We start from the raw sequence: 22443 nt of genomic DNA, 5'->3' as shown, positions 1-22443 counted from the left end.
GAGTTATATCAGATTTTTTCTCGTGCCCTTTTTGTTTTGGTTGTTGTCTTTTGTCTTACAGGGTGTTCTGTAGATTGAATTAACCTTAAAGAACCTATTTTGGATTACCTTGGATTCCTGATCCTCACACATTTTACCTCCCAAAAGATTGACTCACAGATAAACGATAAATGACATGACACCTGTTTCGTGTCTGCAGTTTAAGAAATGAATCCTTAAATAAAGGGGAGAATACATCACCCTTGTATGCTGTTCCACCTGCACATAAGCTGTAGACAACAATTCATTACTACTTTATCAAAGTCATTGGCAATATATCACAGTATGGGCAATGTGAGAATTTCAACTTTATTAACATTTTTCAAAAGGTTTAAATATTCATAATTTAGAACATTATTATAATGATGTCTGTTTAAAATGAAGGTCTTCTTGGAGGATAGTCAACTGGATGGAATAAGTCATGTCATATATCTGTGTCTCTAGCAGAAATGGAGTTTACCAAACCACATCGTATATTATATTTAGAAAATGAAAGTATAGCATAGCGAGTTCCACAGTAGTTGAAGCATACCAAAGAACATGGGCCAGGCTGATATCAGTACTTGCCCAATGATACTAGCTACTCTTAGCCTAAAGCCAAAGTTGAGACTTTTCATAGAACATTAGCAACATGAGGTGACTTTTCTCTACCATTTCTAATTATTGATAAACGTGATATGCCACTGTGTTTTTTGCAATTTTAGAAATTCATGGCTCTGTGCAGTGCTGCCACCTTTCAGTCGCTGGGTAGGATTTCATTAGTGGTGTCTGCAGACATCCACTGTGTGTGCCTTGCCTGGAATTCCCTGACAAATACCGTCCAGGTCCAAAATTTAGCACTAAGGATTGATAGGGAAATAGTTTCAAAAGAAAATTTAGAGTGAAAGATTAGATTAGGCAAAGAAGTTGAAACCTTCATCTATCACTGTTTATTCCATGGACCGAGGTAGAAATTCATTGACTCAAGGGAGTCAGATTTTATATCTGTACTAACAAGTCATTATACATGATGAAAGTTGGGCACTGCCCGAGATGAAGCATCTCTGTTTGGCCAGAAACAGCATTTTCTGAATGATTCATCTTTGGTGTTTCAGGAATTCACTGACAGCATTTTGGTCTTAGGAAGCAAGAGCTGGAAAACACACAGAGGCAAAAACTGAGCCCACGGGTTTTAATGATCTTCCTAGTTATGCATACAACCTCTAGGTACAGTTTTCTATCCCTGCTGGAGTTTGTATGAAGTAGAGCAGTATTTCCATTGCGTTTACTTTCCTAATTAAAATAGTTTAAATGTTAAGCATGTAATTGACTTGGCTGATATAACCTTCGATTTTCTTAACTTATTCTAAATTCTTTCGTTTAATTTCATTTTTAATTTTTTTCTTCCATGACTGAAAATTAGAATTTATCAACATGTGTCAGGATAATAAAAAGCCTTGAAACACTTATAGGTTTTATTCCCATGAAAATGAAAAAGAAAAAAAAAACAAGTGCTTCTCGGTTCCTATTTCCATTGGACATTGCAAGTGAATAGAACATGCACACACATAGTATTCACTACCTCTCTCCTTAGCAATATAATTTATCATGACCTTTCAGGAAAAAGGGGCAAAAGAACACAAAGAGTGTAGATGCATTCATCGTGTCTCAAAACAAGGAAGAAAAAGAAGGGAGGAAAAGAAAGAAGGAAGAGTTGGGGAAGTGAGGTAGTGAAGAAAAAGGAAGACAGGAAGGAAGGAGGGAGAGAGGAAATAAGGGAAGAATGGAGAAAGGGAAAAAGAGAATAAGACAAAACAGGAAGGAATATGTGATACTTCATATATACTCCAGCTAGCAGTAACTAGTATAATACTGGGATAGTTGTTTCGTTCCACTGTTTCTCCACAGGGAAAGCTGTGGCTTGGCTAGAATCGAGCCAGAACAAAATCTTTGTGTAAAAACTTGGAAGACACAGAAGAGCTGCAATTATTCTCTAAGAGTTTATAGTGACTCAAACCACCTGAAGTTTTAGAGTCAAAAGTTGCTCATTAAGTCCTTTAAGCCAGTGAATGCTAATTTTTGACATGTGGTTAAGAAGATGCTTAGAGTTATCTCTGAGCAAAGATATCATAGTCGTTGAAGGCAGTGGTATCAGAAGAAGATTACATATAGAAGACTGTTCTGGAGAATGTTGTGAAGCATCTGAGCATTTATTTCAAGGGGATATTGGCAGGAACCTATGGTGTAGAGAAAGCAGTGTTGCCTTTTAAGTGATGTGAGTTGCTGATAGAACTATTATGCCTATGAAGTCATTCTGTGTAGTCCCTGCTGTTGATCCATCTGTAGAATTTCACTATGCCAGTTTTCTTAATTAGGGTGGGCAGAAAAGGACAGCCTGTTGAGACGAAGTCCATAGCTCAAGAAAAGAAAGAACTGACTTTGCTTCTTAAGCTGCTACCAAGAAATGTGCTACCTATCAAACAGAAGAATACTTCAAATTGGTTGTAAGGGAAGTTCTTATCAAATGCAAGAAATTTGAGGTAAGATGAAATTATTACTTTAGACAGAAGCGTACATCCTACTGAGAAGGTTGATTAAACTAACTGTTCTGAGTATATTTATTTGATCTCCAAACCCGATTTACCTAGCATTCCACTGTGTTAAAATGTGTGATGAACTCTTTACCTGCGTAGCCTGCAAAGAACATTTATAACATTTTCCACTAGATAAAGATTATTCTTGAAAATTTATTAAGAAATGAAAGCATCATTTATGCATATGTTAGAAACTGAAGAATATTTTGAAATAGAAAGTGGTTTGAATAAACAAGATATATGCAGTCACTGTATCACACAGAAAATTAGTATAATCATTTTGCTTTTTGTCTTCTGCTCTATAATTAATTGATTATTTGTTGCAATACATGTTGTTTTCTTGTAGTTTTCCTCTCTTATCCAAGCTCTAAAATAAACAAACGTTGATAGAATTTATTAAAGGCATATATCTCTGAGAAACTGCCATACGGATTTCCAGAGTGGTTGTACAAATTTGCATTCCTACCAGCAATAATTCCTCCACATCCTTTCCAGCATAAGCTGTCATTGCTACTTTTGATCCTAGCCTTTCTGACTAGTGTAAAATGGTATCTCAGATTTGTTTTGATTTGCATTTCCCCAACTGCTAAGGATGTTGATTATTTCTTTAAGTGCCTTTTAGCCATTTGAAATTCTTCAGCTGAGAATTCACTGTTTAGTTGTGTACCCCATTTTTAATTGGGTTATTTGGGATTTTGATGTCTAATTTCTTGACTTTTTATATATTTTGGGGATCAGCCCTCTGTCTAATGTGGGGAGGGGGAAGATTTTTTCACATTGAGTAAGCTTCCCTTTTGTCTTATAGACTGTATCTTTTGCTTTACAAAATCTTCTTAGTTTTAGGAGGTCCCATTTATTTATTTTTGGTCTCAGTGTCTGTGCTACTGGTGTTACATTTAGGAAGTGGTCTCCTGTGCCCATGCATTGAAGCCTACTATTTTCTCCTTTATCAGGTTCAGTGTGGTCAGATTTATATTGAGGTCTTTAATCTCATTTAAGAGAGGTTTCCTGACTCAGCCTTAGCTGCCAAACCTTGCAGCTCTTTTAAAAGGTCCTGCCATGAAACAGTTAAGTGTATGCCATCGATAAAAAGCTGACTGCATACTTTTTGGTGGGGGCAGGGACCTTGAAATGCCATAGAGTTGTAGCAATAAACAAGGTTCTGGACAGTACTTCTGCCATGAGGTTAGACTCTTAAAAAAAGGTAAGAAATGGGCTGGATCTAGTTGTCAAAGCTGCAGCTTTAATCCTAGCCATATCATTTAGCAAATTAAAGACTCATGTGGTTAGAAAAAGAGACATAAACATTAAAGAGATAGTCAAAAATGAAGAAAACCTCTAAATGGTTTACTATGTGTTTGAAAATATATGTAGGCTCAAACAAAAAGAATAAAGTCCTTAAAAGAAAAAAGAGAGTAGTTGGGTGTGGTGGCATACACCTTTAATTCCAACACTTGGAAAGCAGAGGCAGGGAGGTCTCTGTGAGTTCAGGGAAAACCTGGGCTACAGAATGAATTCCAGAAAAGCCAAAGATACACAGAGAAACCCTGTCTCAAAAAGCCAAAAATTAAAAAGAAAAAGAAAAGAAATAGCGGTTAAAATAAAGCCATGTAAAGATGAAAAATACACAGAGAGCCTGGATACTATATGTTATTTCCCCCTGAGAAATCTCTGATAGGAAAAATGGCCCAGATGTCTGACTTCTACATCAAGAACAGTTCAAAGACTTCTGCCTGAGATAATCAAGTCTCAGAGGATATTCCAGTAAGGACTTGATCATAATTCTAAATTTTCTTTAGGTCCCCATAAGATTATCAGTGCCCCCAAGTAACAGGAAGTAGCCTGGAAAACTGTATTCGCATTTCCAAAAAGTGTTTTTATGGATGTTTGCCTTTGTTTAGAATGTTGGTTACAAGTTGTTATGGATAATGGTCAGTAGAAAAGCTAAACAAAGGAGATTCAATTCATAGTTCTTGTTTTTTAAAAAAGGAAGTGCTGTGGGAAAATGTCTGTACCCTGTCACTTCAATTAATTTTAATAAAATGCCAATTGTGCAGTAGCCAGTCAGGAAGTATAGGTGAGACATCAGTGACCAGTCAGGAAGTAGAGGCATGGCCATGAGAATTATGCTAATATGAAAGTGTTTCAGTCTGCAGTAGTCACTCAGACAGAGAGGAACCAGACACAGAACAGAAAGATGAACATGGTATGTACTCACACATAAGTGGAGACTAGCTTAAAACAAAAGATATTGAGCCTATAGTTCATGATCCTAGAGGAGCTAATTAACAAGGCAAAGCCTAAGAAAACTAGGAACATAGATCTACCTGGAAAAGGAAAACAGAAAATCATCTTACAAAGTTGGGAAGGTGGGGATGGAGGAGTAGCGAGGGTGGAAGGGGAAAATAAGAAAGGGCGAAGGTAGGAGAACTTGACAGAACAAGATAGTTGAGATGGAGGAAGGACAGAGATGAGAGCAAGGAAAGAGATATTTTGATTGAGGGAGCCATTATGGGGTTAGCAAGAATCCTGGCACTAGAGAAATTCCAAGGAATCCACAAGAATGACCCCAGCTAAGACCCTAAGCCATAGAGGAGAGGGTGCCTGAACTGTCCTTGCCCTGTATGTAACATGAGGGCCTGGTTATTGGGGTTTCTGTCTTGTCCAGTTCCCACAGCCAGTAAATCCCAAAGAAAATCACACACACAGGTCTAGAATAAGTTATAAACTGATTGGCCCATTAGCTCAGGCTTTGTATTAGCTCTTCTAACTTATATTAACCTATTATTCTTATCTATATTAGCCACATGGCTTGGTACCTTTTTAAGCGGGGTAGGTCACATCCTGTCTGGGCAGGTGTCTGGGCAGGACTGCAGAAGAAGCTTCCTTCTTCCCAGAATACTCCTGTTCTTATTGTCCTGCCTCTGCTTCCTGTCTGTTGTCTTGCCTATACTTACTTTAAAACATAATTGACAGAATACAGACAATTCTCCCACATCACCTGTAGACAGACTGATGAATACCTTAAATATTACCATAGAATCTTCATCCAGCAACTGATGAAAACAGAGGCAGAGACCCACATTGGAACAGTGGACTGAGCCCCCAAAGTCCAGTTGAATAGTAGAAGGAGTGAGGATTTGAGCAAAGAGGTCAAGTCTGTGATGAATATATCCACTTAAACAGTTTACCTGAGCTAATGGGGTCTTACCAACTCCAGTCAGACAGTGAAGGAAACAGAATAAGTCCAAATTAGTCCCTCTGAATGTTGGGGACAGTTGTATAGCTGGGTCAGACAGGGGACCACTGGAAGCAGTACCAGAATTTATCTCTACTGCTTGTACTGGCTTTTTTGGAACATATTCTCTTTGAATATATACCTTGATCAATCTAGACATAGTAGGGAGTGCCTCCAAAGTAATGTGCCTTACCCTCTTTGAGAATTTGATGGGGAGTGGGTAGGGTTTAGGTAAAGAGAAGGGAAAGAGAGGAGGGAGTGGAAATTAGGATTAGTATGTAAAATGAAAAAGAGTTCTGTTAAAAAATTAATAGAGACCTATATCTCACTAAATTTCAATCATATTATATAATTATTTTAACTTTTTTTAGTATTTTGATCACATATTTATTTTTTCCATTGACAGTTATATTTACATCTGTCTGCTTGTGGGATTTTAGTAAACATTAAAGGCCTTTCATTGCTATCTTAAACATTCTCTTGGAATTCTTAAAATTTTACTTGTTGTGCTTAATATATCAATAAAAATTCCCTTTATAAAATTATTTCACTGAAAGATGGCTTCAAGCTGTAGTTTTATCTTGGTTTTCATTGTGTGAACATTCACTTAGTGTTTCAGTACACCTGGGAAATAAAGCAATTTATCTAAGTGTTTTTTAAAAATATATAATTATATGACAAAATTATACTAACTTATACAATATAATTTATACAATGTAATAAATGTATAATATATTACAAACATTTATTTCTATAGGTTGTAAATTAATATAAATTTATAATGAATATGGTGCTATAAAGTTATTCTTAATTATTATGCTTATTAATTAAGTATAGAGTAATTTCCATTTGTTATGAAATTATAGTGATTTTTAGTCCCTTAATTACTTTAGTAAATATAGTTCAAGGGTAAGTTAATACAGGAATTAACAAGATGCAGACATATATATGTGTATGTAGGGTACATATTTTCACTTGTGAATTTGTCATGATCTCACTGTTAATTCCATTATTCATAGAACTAAGGTAACATCAGAATTTCATGGCACTCACTTACTTTCTCTTCTGTTGTGAAAAACTGAAACATCTTGATTTTGATTATCTTCATTTACATTATATAAGTCACTTTGGTTGTGTATAATTATATTAGTACATTTTTCTCTCACAATAAAATAATCAACTTTCAGATGTGACATTGTAAAATATCAACATCTTTTCCTAATCTTTGTACAATCTTAAAATAGTAATTACTCTTTAAACTAGGGGATTACAAGTATCCATAAACTATAAACGTAATGGTAAGTCACATACACTATCATGGAGAATAAGAGTTGCTGTGTACATACACTCGTACAATGCCTGTGGTATTTCCAACTGTGCTAAAGTAAAACAACATTAGTGGTGTACAAAGAGCAAAGCTTTGCCAATGTGTAGAGTATCTTGTGGATGTGACCTTCTCCAAAGCTTCTCAGAGTTTTCTTACTTATCTTTATGAATGGATTTGGTTTTTTTTTTTTGTGGAGACTATGCCTTTTTTCTTTTTTTTTTCAAGATACAGAGGATTTCATTACCTTAGAAAGTTTGCACAATATGTATTGTTTCATGAAAGGCTCATCTCAGCATGTTTGAGGTTCATGTATATTGTATTTATCAATACAATAGTATCTGTTAAGAATATGTCCCATGATCCGTACCCTAAAACCATACCACACCATATGTATAATGTATTTTTTCTTAATCAGCAGCTTATTTACTTGAAAGACATTTTAAGTTTGAGAGCTGCAAATTATAATACCAGAAAATTTTCAATAAATAAACTTAGTCCCAACTTAAGAAATAACCATATTTAGTTTGAAAAGTGTACAATCTAGTCTAAAAAGATTAATCATACAAGATTTTTGAGAAATAATAGATGCTGAAAAATATTGAGAATTGGAAGTACCTAGATTTCATGGAAACCTCTTAGGTATTTGAAGGGTTTTGAAAATCTGTGTGATGTCTCAGTGACAAAGTGGAGTAAATAATTTTGGAAAAACCAAAAGATTATGCAGGGGCAGAAGAGGAAAAGAATGAAAAGAGAAGAGAAATATCATAATTAGAATTAGATTAGTACTTAGAGAAAAGTGTTTTGGAACCATTTGAGTTAATTATTATGTTAAATGAAAAAAAGTGGTTAATTCACGTAGATTGATTTCAGTATTCTGTATGATAATAATGATGTTTTCAACCTCAGCATTTTTAGGAGTGGTATCTCGAGTTGACTAGGTCCCTAGCCACCTTCTGTGATGTTTCACTTTGTCAATCTAAAGGAATTCACTTGTTTGGTGAATTTGATCATATTTGGGGAAATAAAATTTAACATATTTTTGTCTTCTGTCCCTCTCTGCACTTATGAATATTTGCTGACTTATTTTATTGTCCTGACATAGATCATGTAAATATAATAAAAGTTTGTCATTTTAGTCTAAAATTAAAATTATTTTTATGTCAATCATTTTATTAAAAAATATTTCAAGTGAAGGTTCAGCAAATGATAATAAACAGCATGCATTTTCTGAGTACAATAGCAATTTTTTTCTGATATTTATTCTTTTAATGGCATTATGATAGATTCTTTTTCTAGGCACAGTTCCAGACTTTGTCAATCACTGATATTAATGAGCAACTCGCTGCACATGCTTCAGTGTATTCTGAAATAACAATGCACTAAATATAATGACCTAGATTGCATGTACTCCTTTCACTAGGCAACTATAGGTCTCAGAAGTTCTGAACATTTAGTAGAAGTACTTATATTCATTGACATCAAAATAATACCTGCAACTAGCTTGCACACACATGGGAGACTGACGCTATACAAATAAGTGTTGTTAAGTGGTGGCTGGACTGAACTGGTGCTATTTGTACATTTCAATAATAATGAGACAGATTGTTGCATCAAGAGACAGACGCTCTTGCTAATATTTTTTTCTTAGCTCAAAATATTCAGAATACATGCTGTGGAAGATGAAAGACCAACTTGTGGAATTATTAATACCAAGATTTGTTACATTCAATAGTGAGGAACCAGAACCAGAATAAATGAGCAAAAATGACACTTTAAGCCTTTAATAGTAAGCATTAAGACTGATGAATTATAATTGTGTGTGTGTGTGTGTGTGTGCGTGTGTGTATGTGTTGAGAGAGAGAGAGAGAGAGAGAGAGAGAGAGAGAGAGAGAGAGAGAGAGAGAGAGACCGAGACACAGAGACAGATACAGGCAAAGAGATAGATGAACAGACAGAGATGCAGAATACTTCTGGGATAAATTTCAAAATTCTATATATATTCTTATTTTATAATTGTATATGCTCAGTGGAAAAGAGGAATGCCATCTACACTTCACTTCAAGTGTGTGGCTGTTAAACTATAATAGAAGATTTATTTCTTGTACACTTTAACAAGAATATTTAGTGGTCATAACAAATTCTTACTGAAACCTGTCAGTTTGATTTAAATTGGACTTAATGGAAGTTTGGAGTTCGTTACATAGTAAATGATACCTCAGCAGTATTCTCCCAGGATTTTGTGGCTTTTGACTGTGAGTGTCATTATTCTTCATAGTGGTTGCCGATGAGTTTGATGTCGCCTGCATACCTAGTTTAAAAAGGAGTCTCTGCACTGTATTCATAATGATTACAGTGAGTCAGAACTAAATTTATTAGAGAAAAGCAAGGATCATCTTCTAAGATTAATGAATTAGCAAAATACAGATTCATTTTACGTACTCTTGTTCTCCTTGTTCATACTTTAAACATCAGCTTCCCCTCTCCTTTTCTTCTGTTTCATTTCTAAGTGGCTGCCTCCCAGACCTTCTGTGTTCCTCTCTGGATGTCTCCTCTCACTTCAGAAGTAAGCGCTCTGTCTCTTTTCTCATTCTTATCAGAACTGTTGTGATTTCTTGCTGGTTGCTCATTTCCTGTTTTCAAATATTTTATTTCTGATATTTCCTTCATCTCTGAATGCACTCTCAAATTATTATTTTAAATTCCATATGTTCTCTATTTCATCCATTGTCTGATAAAATTAGAAGATACTAGATCTAAAGGAATGATGTTTAAATTGTTTTCTCTAACCCTTTTTTTAAACTAAAATTTCTAATTCTTGAGAATTTCCCAAGTACACGAAATGAAATAGGGTTATTTCCACGTTTCTACTTCCTTTTTACAACTTTCTCTATAAACAGTCAACATTCTCTCTAACAACTTTTGGGTTTTATTTTTGTTACAGCTATTTTCTTTTTATTTGATTATTAGTCTTGTTAAATTTTCTATGGTTTTCTCCAACTTTTATTATTATAATAAATAAATACATAAATGCAAACTACTGAATCTATTTAGTATTGTTCTTACATCTATGTTTTACAGTTGACTATTTAATATTTATAATTAATTACTCCACTCATCCTTGGGCAAAACAGATTTTCCTTTATCAGCAGTCATCACATAAATAGCATATAGCTCTGAATCTAATGTTAGACATATCATATGGATGTTGAGTTTACCCTGGCTTGGATTAAACTACTATTATTGAGATTTCATGGTAAGAAGACCATTCTTGTTTGTGGACAGCATCATTCCATGGGTTGGGATCACAGATTGAATTAAAGAGAGAAGGCATGTGAACACTCAATTCATCTCCCTGCATCCTTGCTACAGACATAATTTGAGTAGCTGCTTCAGATGAAACTAGTCCCTCTGAATTTCGTTGACAATTATATGGCTGGGGAAGACTGAAGGGCCATTGGCCAGAATTTATCCCTAGTGCTTGTACTGGCTGTTTTGGAACCCATTTTCTTTGGATGATACACTGCTGAGCCTAGATATAGTAGGAGGGCCTTGGACCTTCCCCAAGCAATGAGCCTTACCTTCTCAGAAGAGTGAATACGGGTGGGTGGGATGTGTGTGATGGGGAAGCTTAGCCAATCACATTTGGCTAGGGTGTGGCCACCTGGGGCTAGGGAAGAAAACCTGGGAATCCAGGTGCACTAGCTTTCTTCCCGCGGTGTTTGCCCCACCCATTTTGGACACTGGAACTTTTACCCCGGTCTTGTGAGTTTCCCCACTTTCTATTATTAAATTATATCTGTTGTTTTGAGCTGGTCTGATTAATTCTAGCGTACCGGTCAAATATGCTTTCATGTGTGTATGGAGGGAATGAGAGGAGGGAGGGAATGGGAACTTGGATTTGTATGTATAATGAAAAAAATATAGTTTGTTTTATTTTTGTAAAGAAAATGTTTCTGCTAATGGTGAAAGTGGTTTACTTTCCATTTATTAAGTTGACCTGTAAACTTATGCTTCTATTTTCATTCTTCCTGAAAAATAATCATAGCAATTATTCTTTGTTCATACTGCTCTCAAATCCTATTCCACTATGTAATAAGAAAACCACTGAAAGTGAATATGAATAAGCTAAATCGAAATATCAGAATCATAGAATAAGGTCAAAATATGATCAAGCAGATAATTTTGTGTACCTTACATAACAAATATAATACTGGAGTAGATGAGGAATAAAATCAGCTATCTCCAGGTTGGTTAATCTATAAGCCTTAGCTATGATATTAGGCAGAAAAGAGATCCATTCATACATGAAATGTCTCTCAGAGTTTTTTAATTGTATTATAGCATTTGGAACTGTCTTCTGAAGCCACAAACTATGACCAAGCCTGTACTAATTAAGGACGATTTGGCAGCTAGAAATACACTCCTCCTTTGAACCCAGTCCAGTACTTGGGATCTGCCACGCATGAAGAAACAGGCCCAGCTGCAGGACTTACGGGTAATTTGAGTTAATCAGAAAGCTCATGGTACTTAGCAGATTCTATCAAACAAGATATATTTCACAAGGTTATAGTTCAAGCAAGACAGTAATATCCAGTAGCAAGTAAAACAAATTGCTCGAGTTGAACCGAAATAATGTAACATGAGGGCAGTGATGACTTTGTGAATTAGAGAATCCCAGAGTTATAAAGGGTTTAGCTATGACTCTCAGCTACTAGAGGTTCCCTGTATTCCAATCACCACGGTTCATTATAGGTTCTAGTTAGAGAACAGATTGCTGAAACAGTACATTTCCAAATGTGGACACAGAATCTGGTTGGACAGCTCATCGGGGTAATGTGATTTCTTCAGAATCTGACCTCTATACTGGCCATTTGACAACCACATGGAAACACATAGAGTATGAGACCCTGCCTCTTAATCAGTCACATGCAGAAAAAATAGTAATATATTTTCAGTGACAAAGAAGAAATTGTCTACTAAAAAATCAATCTGTTCTTGATATTATAGCTTAAGATTAAAAAAATGACAAAAAGAACCACATATGTAATTTTAATTACACTCTGTTTTTAGCATTTAATTAAAATTTCTGATTGTAACAGGCTTAAAATTATTGCAAACTAATGATTTCAAAGTAGATGTTATTTTATATGTAGTGCCTAAACTGTTTTAGTTATACTGAAAATAAAAGGACACTATAAATAGATGACTATTATAGATCATCTGTCCTCCTGTGAATGGACATCTTTTTTTTTTAATTGAAAGAAAAAAAAAAAGAAATTCCCGCCTCCTCGCAGCCTCCCATTTCCCTCCCCCTCCTCCCATTCTTCTCCTACTCCCCCCACTCCTCTCCCCCTCCCTCTCCAGTCCGAAAAACAGTCAGGGTTCCCTGCCCTGTGGAAAGTCCAAGGTCTTCCCCCCTCCATCCAGGTCTAGGAAGGTGAACATCCATACTGGCTAGGCTCCCACAAAGCCAGAACATGAAGTAGGATCAAAACCCAGTGCTATTGTCTTTGGCTTCTCATCAGCTCTCATTGTTCGACATGTTCAGAGTCCGGTTTTATCCTATGCTTTTTCAGTCACAGTCCAGCTGGCCTTGGTGAGCTCCCAATAGAACAGCTCCACTGTCTCAGTGGGTGGGTGCACCCCTCGTGGTCCTGACTTCCTTGCTCATGTTCTCCCTCCTTCTGCTCTTCATTGGAACCTTGGGAGCTCAGTCCAGTGCTCCAGTGTGGGTCTCTGTCTCTATCTCCATCCATCGCCAGATGAAGGTTCTATGGTGATATGCAAGATATTCATCAGTATGGCTATAGGATAGGGTCATTTCAGGTTCCCTATCTTCAGCTGCTCAAGGAGCTAACTGGGGACATCACCCTGGGCACCTGGGAGCCCCTCTAGGGTCAAGTCTCTTGCCAACCCTAAGATGGCTCCCTTAAGGGATATGGTGAGTCATTTCCTCATTTTATGTGTTCCTTAGAAGGCACATGGCCTGAAAGGGATACTCTGTGATTACCACAGAAGCTTTAGAACCACTGATCAAACTTGAATGGGTAATGAGCAGAACACTAACTTTAGTTATCATTTCCCTGGCCCAACAGTCTATCTAAACTTGTCTGTTCTACCCCCCCCCCCTTATTCTTGTAGTCATCACTATCTGTCCTAATTCTACCATGTCGCCCTCCATTTTCTGGGATGCTTTCCCTGCCGGCATTCTACTTTTGTCCCTAAGCATATTCTCTGGGCATGTTTCTATTCCCAGTCCAGCTAAGTGAACATTTCTTATTTATGTTTCTACTTGTCTGTGAAACTTCACCATGGACAGTATTATGACTTCCAAAAGGGAGTCACAATAAAAATTTTACAAAAAAATTTAAAAAGTCACAAATTAAAAAAGAATCGACTTATGATTTCTTGGATTAAAATAGCTATTTACATTATATGTTATTATATACATGCTTCATATTTTAAAATATAAAAAGCAGATATTTTGCCAGGCAGTGGTTGTGTACACCTTTAATCCCAGCACTCAGGAGCCAGAGGTAGGAGGATTTCTGTGAGTTCGAGACCAGCCTGGTCTACAAGAGCTAGTGCTAAGACAGGCCCCAAAGCAAAACAGGCCCCAAAAGAAAAACCCTGTCTCAAAAAACCAAAATTAAAATATATATATATATATATATATATATATATATATATATAACAGATATTTAAAGATAGGTCAAATGCTGATATTTGAAGGCTTGCTTATTATCTTTATTGCCAGTGAGACAGGTATGCTTGGAAGAAACAATTAAAAATTCTTACCTATATATGACAAAATGAGGGTTTTTTGCGTCAACATTCTTGTTCTTGTTCGGCTTGACCTGAAGATTAAGGAAATTGTCTCTATAGGCATTATTCTTTAAAAGCTGCAGCTTATGTTGCCAACACTGCAAATATATTCTCTACTACATAGAATATATTATATATTGAATGTACAATATGCTGAATATATTTGTGTTATCTTAGTGTGTAACCCAAATAATTATAGCACAGGATATAAGAGAATGAAAAAATATGCCAATTATTTAAGCTTAAACCAAAATACTGAAGGCCTTTAGCATATGTAAAAATTTTGCTATTCGAATTCTAAGAGAAAAATAATTGATCATGATTTCCTAATCCGTAAGATTGTGGGGATAAGCACTCTTGAGGCAGGACAGAGGAAGTAACAGACTAAAGTATAGAAAGCAAGAGGAACAGAAGCAGGCACCCCAGCAATCCTCAAAGCTGGACAAACAACTTCTAATAGGGAAAATGAAGAGATGATTCATCACCTTTGATTTCCCAGACTCTTGGCATCAATGTGACCTGTTTTCTTTCTAATGAAGGTTGTTCGTCTATCAGCTCCCACATTATCACAGTTTAGCTACACAATTAGTGATTGTGTAGTGAAAACAGAGCTCAAATTAACTTTTGTGTAACAGCTGTGGCCTATCAGATATGAAAACAACCCAATGACCCTATCACTATGTTCTCAGATGGATGGAAACTTCAATTTTTGGCAAATCTGTTAGGTTTAGTTTCTTATACTGAGAAAATGACATTTCATTCAGGGTTTGTGAAGGTTACAATTATACATGTAACCACAGTGAACATTACGGTAAGTGTCTATCACTTGTGATTTCATACTGTAGATTTAAGGATCATTCCATTGCACTTCTCAGAAACGAAGTGGTAAATACTAAACTCACCATCCTAAGGCCATTACTCATATTTTCTGCACAAATACATATCCTTTCACAGAATGATACGTTCTTCAAACCGTCCATTGTATATAATACTCCTGTATTAGCTTAGTTAAGAAAACCTTACTTCTCTTTCTATGCATGAAAGAGAATATTCCTTTTAATTAGCACAGCTGTGTTCATTTCATTGGCATCAGTTTCTGACTTGTACAGTAGCATTTATTTTTAAAAATTCTTTATTTATTTAAAAATATATTTTCTCCTTTCATTTACCAACCCCAGTTCACACTTCCTCCCCCTTCCCATTTCCTTCACCTTCCTTCCCATCCCAACCCCTATCCATTCCTTAGAGAGGGTAAGGTTTCCCACAGGAAGTCACCAAAGTCTAACACATTGATTTGAGACAGGGCCAAAGCCCTTCACACAGTATCTGGGCTGAGCAAGATATCCCTACAAGGACAAAGGGTTCCAAAAAGCTAGTACACGCAGTAGGGATAAATCCTGGTCTCCCTGACAGTTGCCTGCAGTTTGCCCCACATTCAGTGTGCCTAGTTTGGCTCTATGCTGGTTTTATTGCTGTTAATCCAGAGTAGGTGAAGTACTATTAGCTCAGGTAAACTGGTTAAGTGGGTAGCCCCGTCATGATCTTGACCTCTTTGTTCATGATATCACTCCTTTCTCTCTTCGACTGGACTTTGGAAGCTCAATCCAGGGCTTCAATGTCGATCTCTGTATCTATTTCCATGACTTGCATGAAAGTTCTATGATGACATTTAAGATAGTCATCAATCTGAATACAGGGCAAGGTCAGTCAAGGTACCTTCTCCTCAATTGCTTTGGGTCTTAGCTGGGGTCACCCTTGTGGATTCCTGGGAATGTCTTTAGTGCCAAGTTTTTTGTTAGCTCCATAATGGCTCCCTCAATCAAGATATCTCTTTCCTTGCTCTCTCTCTCTCTCTCTCTCTCTCTCTCTCTCTCTCTCTCTCTCTCTCTCTCTCTCTCTGTCTTTCCCGTCTCAACCATTCCATTCCCTCAATTTTCTTCCCCGCTCAACTTCTCTCATTTTCCTCCTCTTCTATCTTCCTTTTTCCCTTCCCCCCACGCCCAAGCTCCCAATTTTCTTAGAAGAACTTGTCCCTTTCCAGTGGATGCATGCATGTTTCTCTTAGAGTTTTCCTTGTTACCTAGCTTCTCTGTGTTTGTGCACTATAGACTTATTATTCTTTGTTACAGTTAATATCCACTTATATGAATGAGTACTTACCATGCTCATCTTTCTAGATCTGGATTACCTCACTCTGGATGATTTATTTTAATTCCATCCATTTGCATGCAAATTTAAAGATGTCATTGTTTTGTTTTGTTTTTTTTGCCCCTGAGTAATACTCCATTGAGTACATATTTTTTAGACCCACTCTTCAGTTGAGGGGAGTCTAGGTTGTTTCTAGGTCCTGGCTATTACAAATAACATTGCTTCGAACAAAATTGAACAAATATCCGTATATTATGATTAAGTATCCTTTGGGTATATGACCAAGAGTAGATTTGCTGGTTCTTTAGGTGGATAGATTCACAATTTTCTGAAAAACTGCCATACTGATTTCCAAAGTGACCGTACAAGTTTGCAATATCAACAGCAATGGAGGAGTGTTCTCCTTACTCTGCATCCTCTCAAGCATAAGCTATCACTGATACTTTTGATCTTAGCCATTCTGACTGGTGTAAGATGTATCTCAGATTCATCTTGATTTGCATTTCCCTGGTGGATAAGGATGTTGAATATTTCCTTAAATCTCTTTTGACCATTTGAAATTCTTCTGTTGAGAATTCTCTGTTTAGATCTGTACCCCAATTTTTAATTGGATTATTTTATATTTTGATTTATAGTTTATTGAGTTCTTTACATATTTTGGACATCAGTCTTCTGTCTGAGTAGGTTGGTGAAGATCTTTTCCCACTCAGAAGGCTGCCTTTTTGTCTTATTGACTGTATCCCTTGCTTTACAGAAGCTTCTCAGTTTCAGAAGTTCCCCTTATTTATTGTTGATCTCAGTGTCTGTTCTACTGGTGTTATATTTAGGAAGTAGTCTCCTGTGCCTGTGCATTCAAGATTATATTCCATTTTCTCTTCTATGAGGTTCAGTGTGGCTAGAATTATATTGAGGTCATTGATTCATTTGGACTTGAGTTTTGTGCATGGGGATAGATATGGATCTATTTGCTTACTTCTATATGCTGACATCCAATTATGTCAACACCATTTGTTGAAGATAATTTCTTTTTCTATTGTATACATTTATTTTCTTTTCAAAAATCACATGTTTGTAGTTGTGTTGATTAAGAGGGGGATCTTTGAATCAATTCCATTGGTCTGCCTCTCTGTTTTTATGCTAATTCCAGGCTACTTTCATTACTGTAGCTCTTTAATAGAACTTGATGGCAGAGATGGTGATAGCTCCGGATGTTACTTTATTGTACAGGATTGTTTTGACTATCCTGGTTTTTCTGTTTTTCCATATGAAGTTGATTATTGTTCTACCAAGGTCTGTAAAGAATTGTGTTGGGATTTGCAGGGGGATTGCATTGAATCTATATATTGTTTTTGGTAGGATTCCCATTTTTATTATGTTGATCCTACCTATCCAAAAGAATGGGAGATCTTTCCATTTTCTGATATCTTCTTCAGTTTCTTTCTTCAAAGGCTTAAATTCTTTTCAAACAGGCCATTCACTTCTTTGGTTAGAAATTTTATTTTATTTGTGGCTATTGTGAAAGATCATATTTCTCTGACTTGTTCCTCGGCTTCTTTATCATTTGCATGTAGGAGGGCTTCTGATTTTTTTAAGTTAATCTTGTATCCTGTCACACTAATGAAGGTGTTTGTTGGTTGTAGGAGATCAATTATTGAATTTTGGGCATTACTTATATATACTATCTTATCATCTGCAAATAACAAAAGTTTGACTTCTTCCTTTCTAATTTGTATCCCCTCGATCTCCTTTTGTTGTCTTATTGCTTTAGCTAGGACATTGAGTACTACGTTGAATAGATATGGATATTCGGACAGCCTTGTCTTATTCCTGATTTTAGTGAAATTGCTTTGAATTTCTATCCATTTAATTTGATGTTGGCTGTTGACTTGCTGTATTTTGTTTTTATTATATTTACATATGTTCCTTGAGCCCCTGATTTATTCAAGAACTTTATCATGAAGGAGTCTTGAAATTTGTCTAATGTTTTTACGGCATCTAAGGAAATGATTGTGTGTTTGTTCTTTCAGTTTATTTATATGTTGAATTATATTATAGATTTTAATATGATGATCCTTTTCTGTATCTCTGGGATGAAGCCAACTTGATCCTTGTGGATGATTTTTTATGTGTTCTTGGATTGAATTTGCCAGTATTTTTTAGTATTTTTGCATCAGTGTTCATGAGGGCAATTGGTCTGTAACTCTCTTTATGATTGAGTCTTTGTGTGACTTTGGTATCAAGGTAACTGTAGCCTCATAAAAAGTTTGACAACTTTTTCTGTTTCTTTTGTATGGAAAAATTTGACAAGTATTAGCTCCTGAAGAAGGCATTTGTTCTTCTTTGAAGTTATGGTAGAATTATGACCTGAAAGCCTCAGGCTCTGGGCTTCTTTTGGTTTGGAGGCTTTTGATAACTGCTTCTATTTCCTTAGGGGCTATAGATCTATTTAAATTGCTCATATGGTCTTGATTTAATTGGTATATGGTATCTATACAGAAAATTACCCATTTTTTTACATTTTCTAATTTTATTCTCTAGATTTCCTCACTGCCTTTTGTTCTATTCCCTTTTTTTGCTCCTGCTCTTGTTAAAACGATGTTCTTTCTCTACCCTTTAATAAGTTTGGATACAGGATTTTCTGTCTTACTGATTTTCTCAAAGGATCATCTATTTGTTTCATTGATTCTTTATATTGTTTTATTTGTTTCTATTTTGTTGGTTTCAGCCCTTACTTTGACTATTACCTGTCATTTACTCCTCCTGGGTGAGTCTGTTTCTTCTTGTTATAGAGCTTTCAGGTGAGCTGTTAAGTCAATAGTGTGAGTTTTCTCCACTTTCTTTATGTATGCACTTAGTGCTATGAACATTCCTCTTAGCACTATTTTCATAGTGTCCCATAGATTCAGGTACATTGTGCCTTCATTTTTGTTGAAATATAGGAAGTCTAATTTTTTTCTTTTTTTCTTCCTTGACTCAGGGTTGATTTAATTGAATAATCTTCAATTTCCATGAGTTTGTAGGCTTTCTACAATTAGTGTTGTTGTTGCATTCTAACTTAAGCCATGGTAATTATAGAAGATACAGTGGGTTATTCAAAATTTTTAAATCTCTTGAGGTTTACTTTGTTATAGAGTATGTGGTCAGTTTTAGAGAAGGTTCCATTAGGTACTGAGGAGAAGGACTAGTCTTTTGTGTTTGGGTGAAATGTTCTGTAGACGGCTGTTAAGTCTATTTGAGTCATGATATTTGTTCGTTCCCTTACTTCTCTATTTAGTTTCTGTCTGGTTGTCCTGCCCGTTGGGGAGAGGAGAGGTTTGAAGTCTCATATTAATAGTGTGTGGGATTTGATGTGCAATTTAAGCTTCAGTAATATTTCTTTTACATATGTGGGTGCTATTGTACTTGGGGCATAGATGTTCAGGATTAAGAATTCACCTTGATGGATTTTTCCTATGGTGAGTATGAAGTGTTTTTTTTTCATCTCTTATGTTTGATATTCATTTGAAGTTTATTTTGTTAGATATTAGGATAACTTGTTTCTTAGGTCCATTTGATTGGAAAATCTTTTTCCAGCACTTTACTCTGAGGTAATGTCAGTTCTTGAGTTTGAGATATGTTTCTTGCATCCCGTGGAAGGATGTATTCTGTTTTTGCATCCATTCTCTTAGCCTGTGTCTTTTTATCTGTGATTTAAACCCATTTATACTAAGAGATATTAATGACCAGTGAATGTTAATTCCTGTTTTTTTAAGTTATAGTGTTTGTGTATTCCCTTTCATTGGTATTGCAAAAATACAGGTTATTTGTTTCCTGTATTTTTGTGAATACAGATACTATCCTTGGGTTGGAGTTTTTTTTTTTTTTTCCCTAGTACTTTCTATAAGGCTGGATTTGAGGATAAGCATTGTTTAAATCTGTTTTTTCCATGCCATGGAATATCTTGTTTTCTCCATCGATAATGATTGAAATCATTGTTGAATATAGTAGTCTGGGATTGTATTCGTGGTCTTTTAGTGTCCTCAACACATCTGTCCAGAACTTTCTGACCTTCAGGGTTTCCACTAAGAAGTCGGGTGTAGCTCTGATTTGTCTGCCTTTATATGTTACTTGGTCTTTTTTTTTTTTGTAGCTCTTAATATTCTTTCTTTTCTATGTATGCTTAATGTTTTTATTTTTATATGGTGAGGAGACGTTTTGGTTCTTTTTATTTGGTGTTTTGTAAGCTTCTTGTACCTTCATAATCATATTCTTCTTTAGGTTAGGAAAGTTTTCTTCTATGATTTTTTTGAGTATATGTTCTGTTTCTTTCATCTGGAGTTCTTCTCCCTCTTTACCTATCATTCTTAGGTTTGGTCTTTTTATGGTTTGGTCATTTCCTGGATGTTTTGTGTTAAGTATTTGTTGGATTTAACATTTTCTTTGACAATGAATCTATTTCCTGTACTATATTTTCATCCTGAGATTTTCTCTTCCATCTCTTGTAATCTGTTGGTTATGCTTGCATCTGTAGTTGCTGTCCATGTGCCCACATTTTCCATTTCTAGAATTCCCTTGGTTTCTGTTTTCTTTATTGACTCTGTTTCAATTTTCACGTCTTGAGCTGTTAGAACTGTTTGCCTCACAAGCTGTATTTTTCTTGGTATTCTTGGCTTTCTTTAAGAGATTTATTGTAGTAGGAAAGCTACTTATTTGCCCTAGCTGCCCAGAACTGAAAGAATCACACAGAAGCCATATGAATTAAATCACTGCTTGGCCCATTAGTTCTAGCTTCTTATTCGCTGACTCTTAAATATTAGTATAACCCTCTCCATTAATCTGTGCATTACCACGAGGTTGTGGCCTAACAGCAAAGTTTCAGCACATCTGTTTCTGGCGGTGGCTCCATGGCCTCTCTCTTACTCTGCCTCCTTTCTCCCAAGATTCAGTTTAGTTTTCCCCACTTAGCTCTGTTCCAATATGTTTCTGCTATAAACCCAAAGCAGTTCCTTTATTAACTATTGACAGCATGCAGAGGGGGAATTCCACATCATTTTTTTTTTATTTCTTCCAATCAATTTTGTCTTAATCTTTTCCTCTATTATTCTAACCGGAACTTTTCATTTCCTCTTTAAAGATCTCTATCTTCTTTAGAAAGTTACATTTAAGAATGTTTTCTTCTGCTTCTTCTGTGTTAGGATGTTCAAGTCTCCATTTGTAGGATCACTAGGTTCACGTGTTGTCATATTGTTTTTTTTAGGTTGTTGATGCATTCTTGCATTGGCGTCTACCCATCTATTCCTCTATCTTGTAGTCACTGATGTTGCTCTGGGGACTCCTCTCCAGATGTAGTCAGGATCTAAGCTCCAGTGGTCATAGGTGCAATGGGTGATGGTTGCAGACATGAGGAGGCTGCTCCTAGGTCCTTGAAGCCTAGCTGTGTGGGAGTCGGAAATGTGGCATTCATCCAGGGGCTAGAGTCCATAGATCTGGATCTATGAATGCAGACACTCACTTCTCCAGGGGGACCCAATGCCAAGGCTTAGGTGGTCAGAGATGAAGTGGGGGGTGGATACATGTGTGTATAGGCTTTTTCCAGTCTCCAGGACTTCACTGGATGGGGTTAGACACAGGATATATATATACCTCAGGGGCTAGGGTCCAGAGAGCTGTAACCTCCATCCATGAACCCAGACATTCACCTCTCCTGAAGTAGTCAGCGCCAAGACTCCAGTTGTCAAAGATGGTGCATTGCAGGTGGCTGGGGGGTGTGGAGAGACTGCTACCAGGTTTTAAGTGCTTTGCTGGGTAGGGATGGGTCATGGGATGTGTCTCCAGGGGCTAGGGTCCACAGAGCTCACTCTAGCTTTCTTTCCTCTTAAGAAGCAGTGGGATGTCAGGTTATTTGTCATAATTTTCTAAGCCATTATTAAAGTGTGTCTATGGATACAAAGAGAATTGACTGAAATTATGCAAATTAAAGAAGTTTTTAAAAATTCACCTGAACTTAATATTTTTAAAGTTAATCTTAACATAACAAATCTGCTGTAAAAAGAAAAACAGATTTTAAGTTGTAGACCAGAAATAATAGACATTTTCCTTGGTATTCTTCATGCTAAAAGCAGCTAAAAATATAAAACAACATAAGAAAAGTAAAAAGAAGGTGGCAGGTTCAAGAAGGTTTTCTTACTGAAGAGTTACATGAAATGAGCTCCTGCAGACATCTCTATTTGATCTAATTTGTTCCAGCCTGGGTCCTGAAGAGGGCTACTCCTACATAATACTATAGGGACAGTGAGAAACAGAGCAAAAGAAAA

At 36.1% G+C, this 22443-nt stretch overlaps 1 pseudogene; it reads left to right on the top strand.

Annotated features, from left to right (window-relative positions):
• The first annotated feature begins 14996 nt into the window (after nt 1-14996).
• On the top strand, nt 14997-15119 carry LOC142836239 (small nucleolar RNA SNORA24; annotated as a pseudogene).
• Nucleotides 15120-22443: the final 7324 nt, after the last annotated feature.

This window comes from Microtus pennsylvanicus, chromosome 15 (genome assembly GCF_037038515.1).
Source record: "Microtus pennsylvanicus isolate mMicPen1 chromosome 15, mMicPen1.hap1, whole genome shotgun sequence".
Lineage (NCBI taxonomy): Eukaryota > Metazoa > Chordata > Mammalia > Rodentia > Cricetidae > Microtus > Microtus pennsylvanicus.
This window is presented reverse-complemented; position numbering and strand designations above follow the sequence as displayed.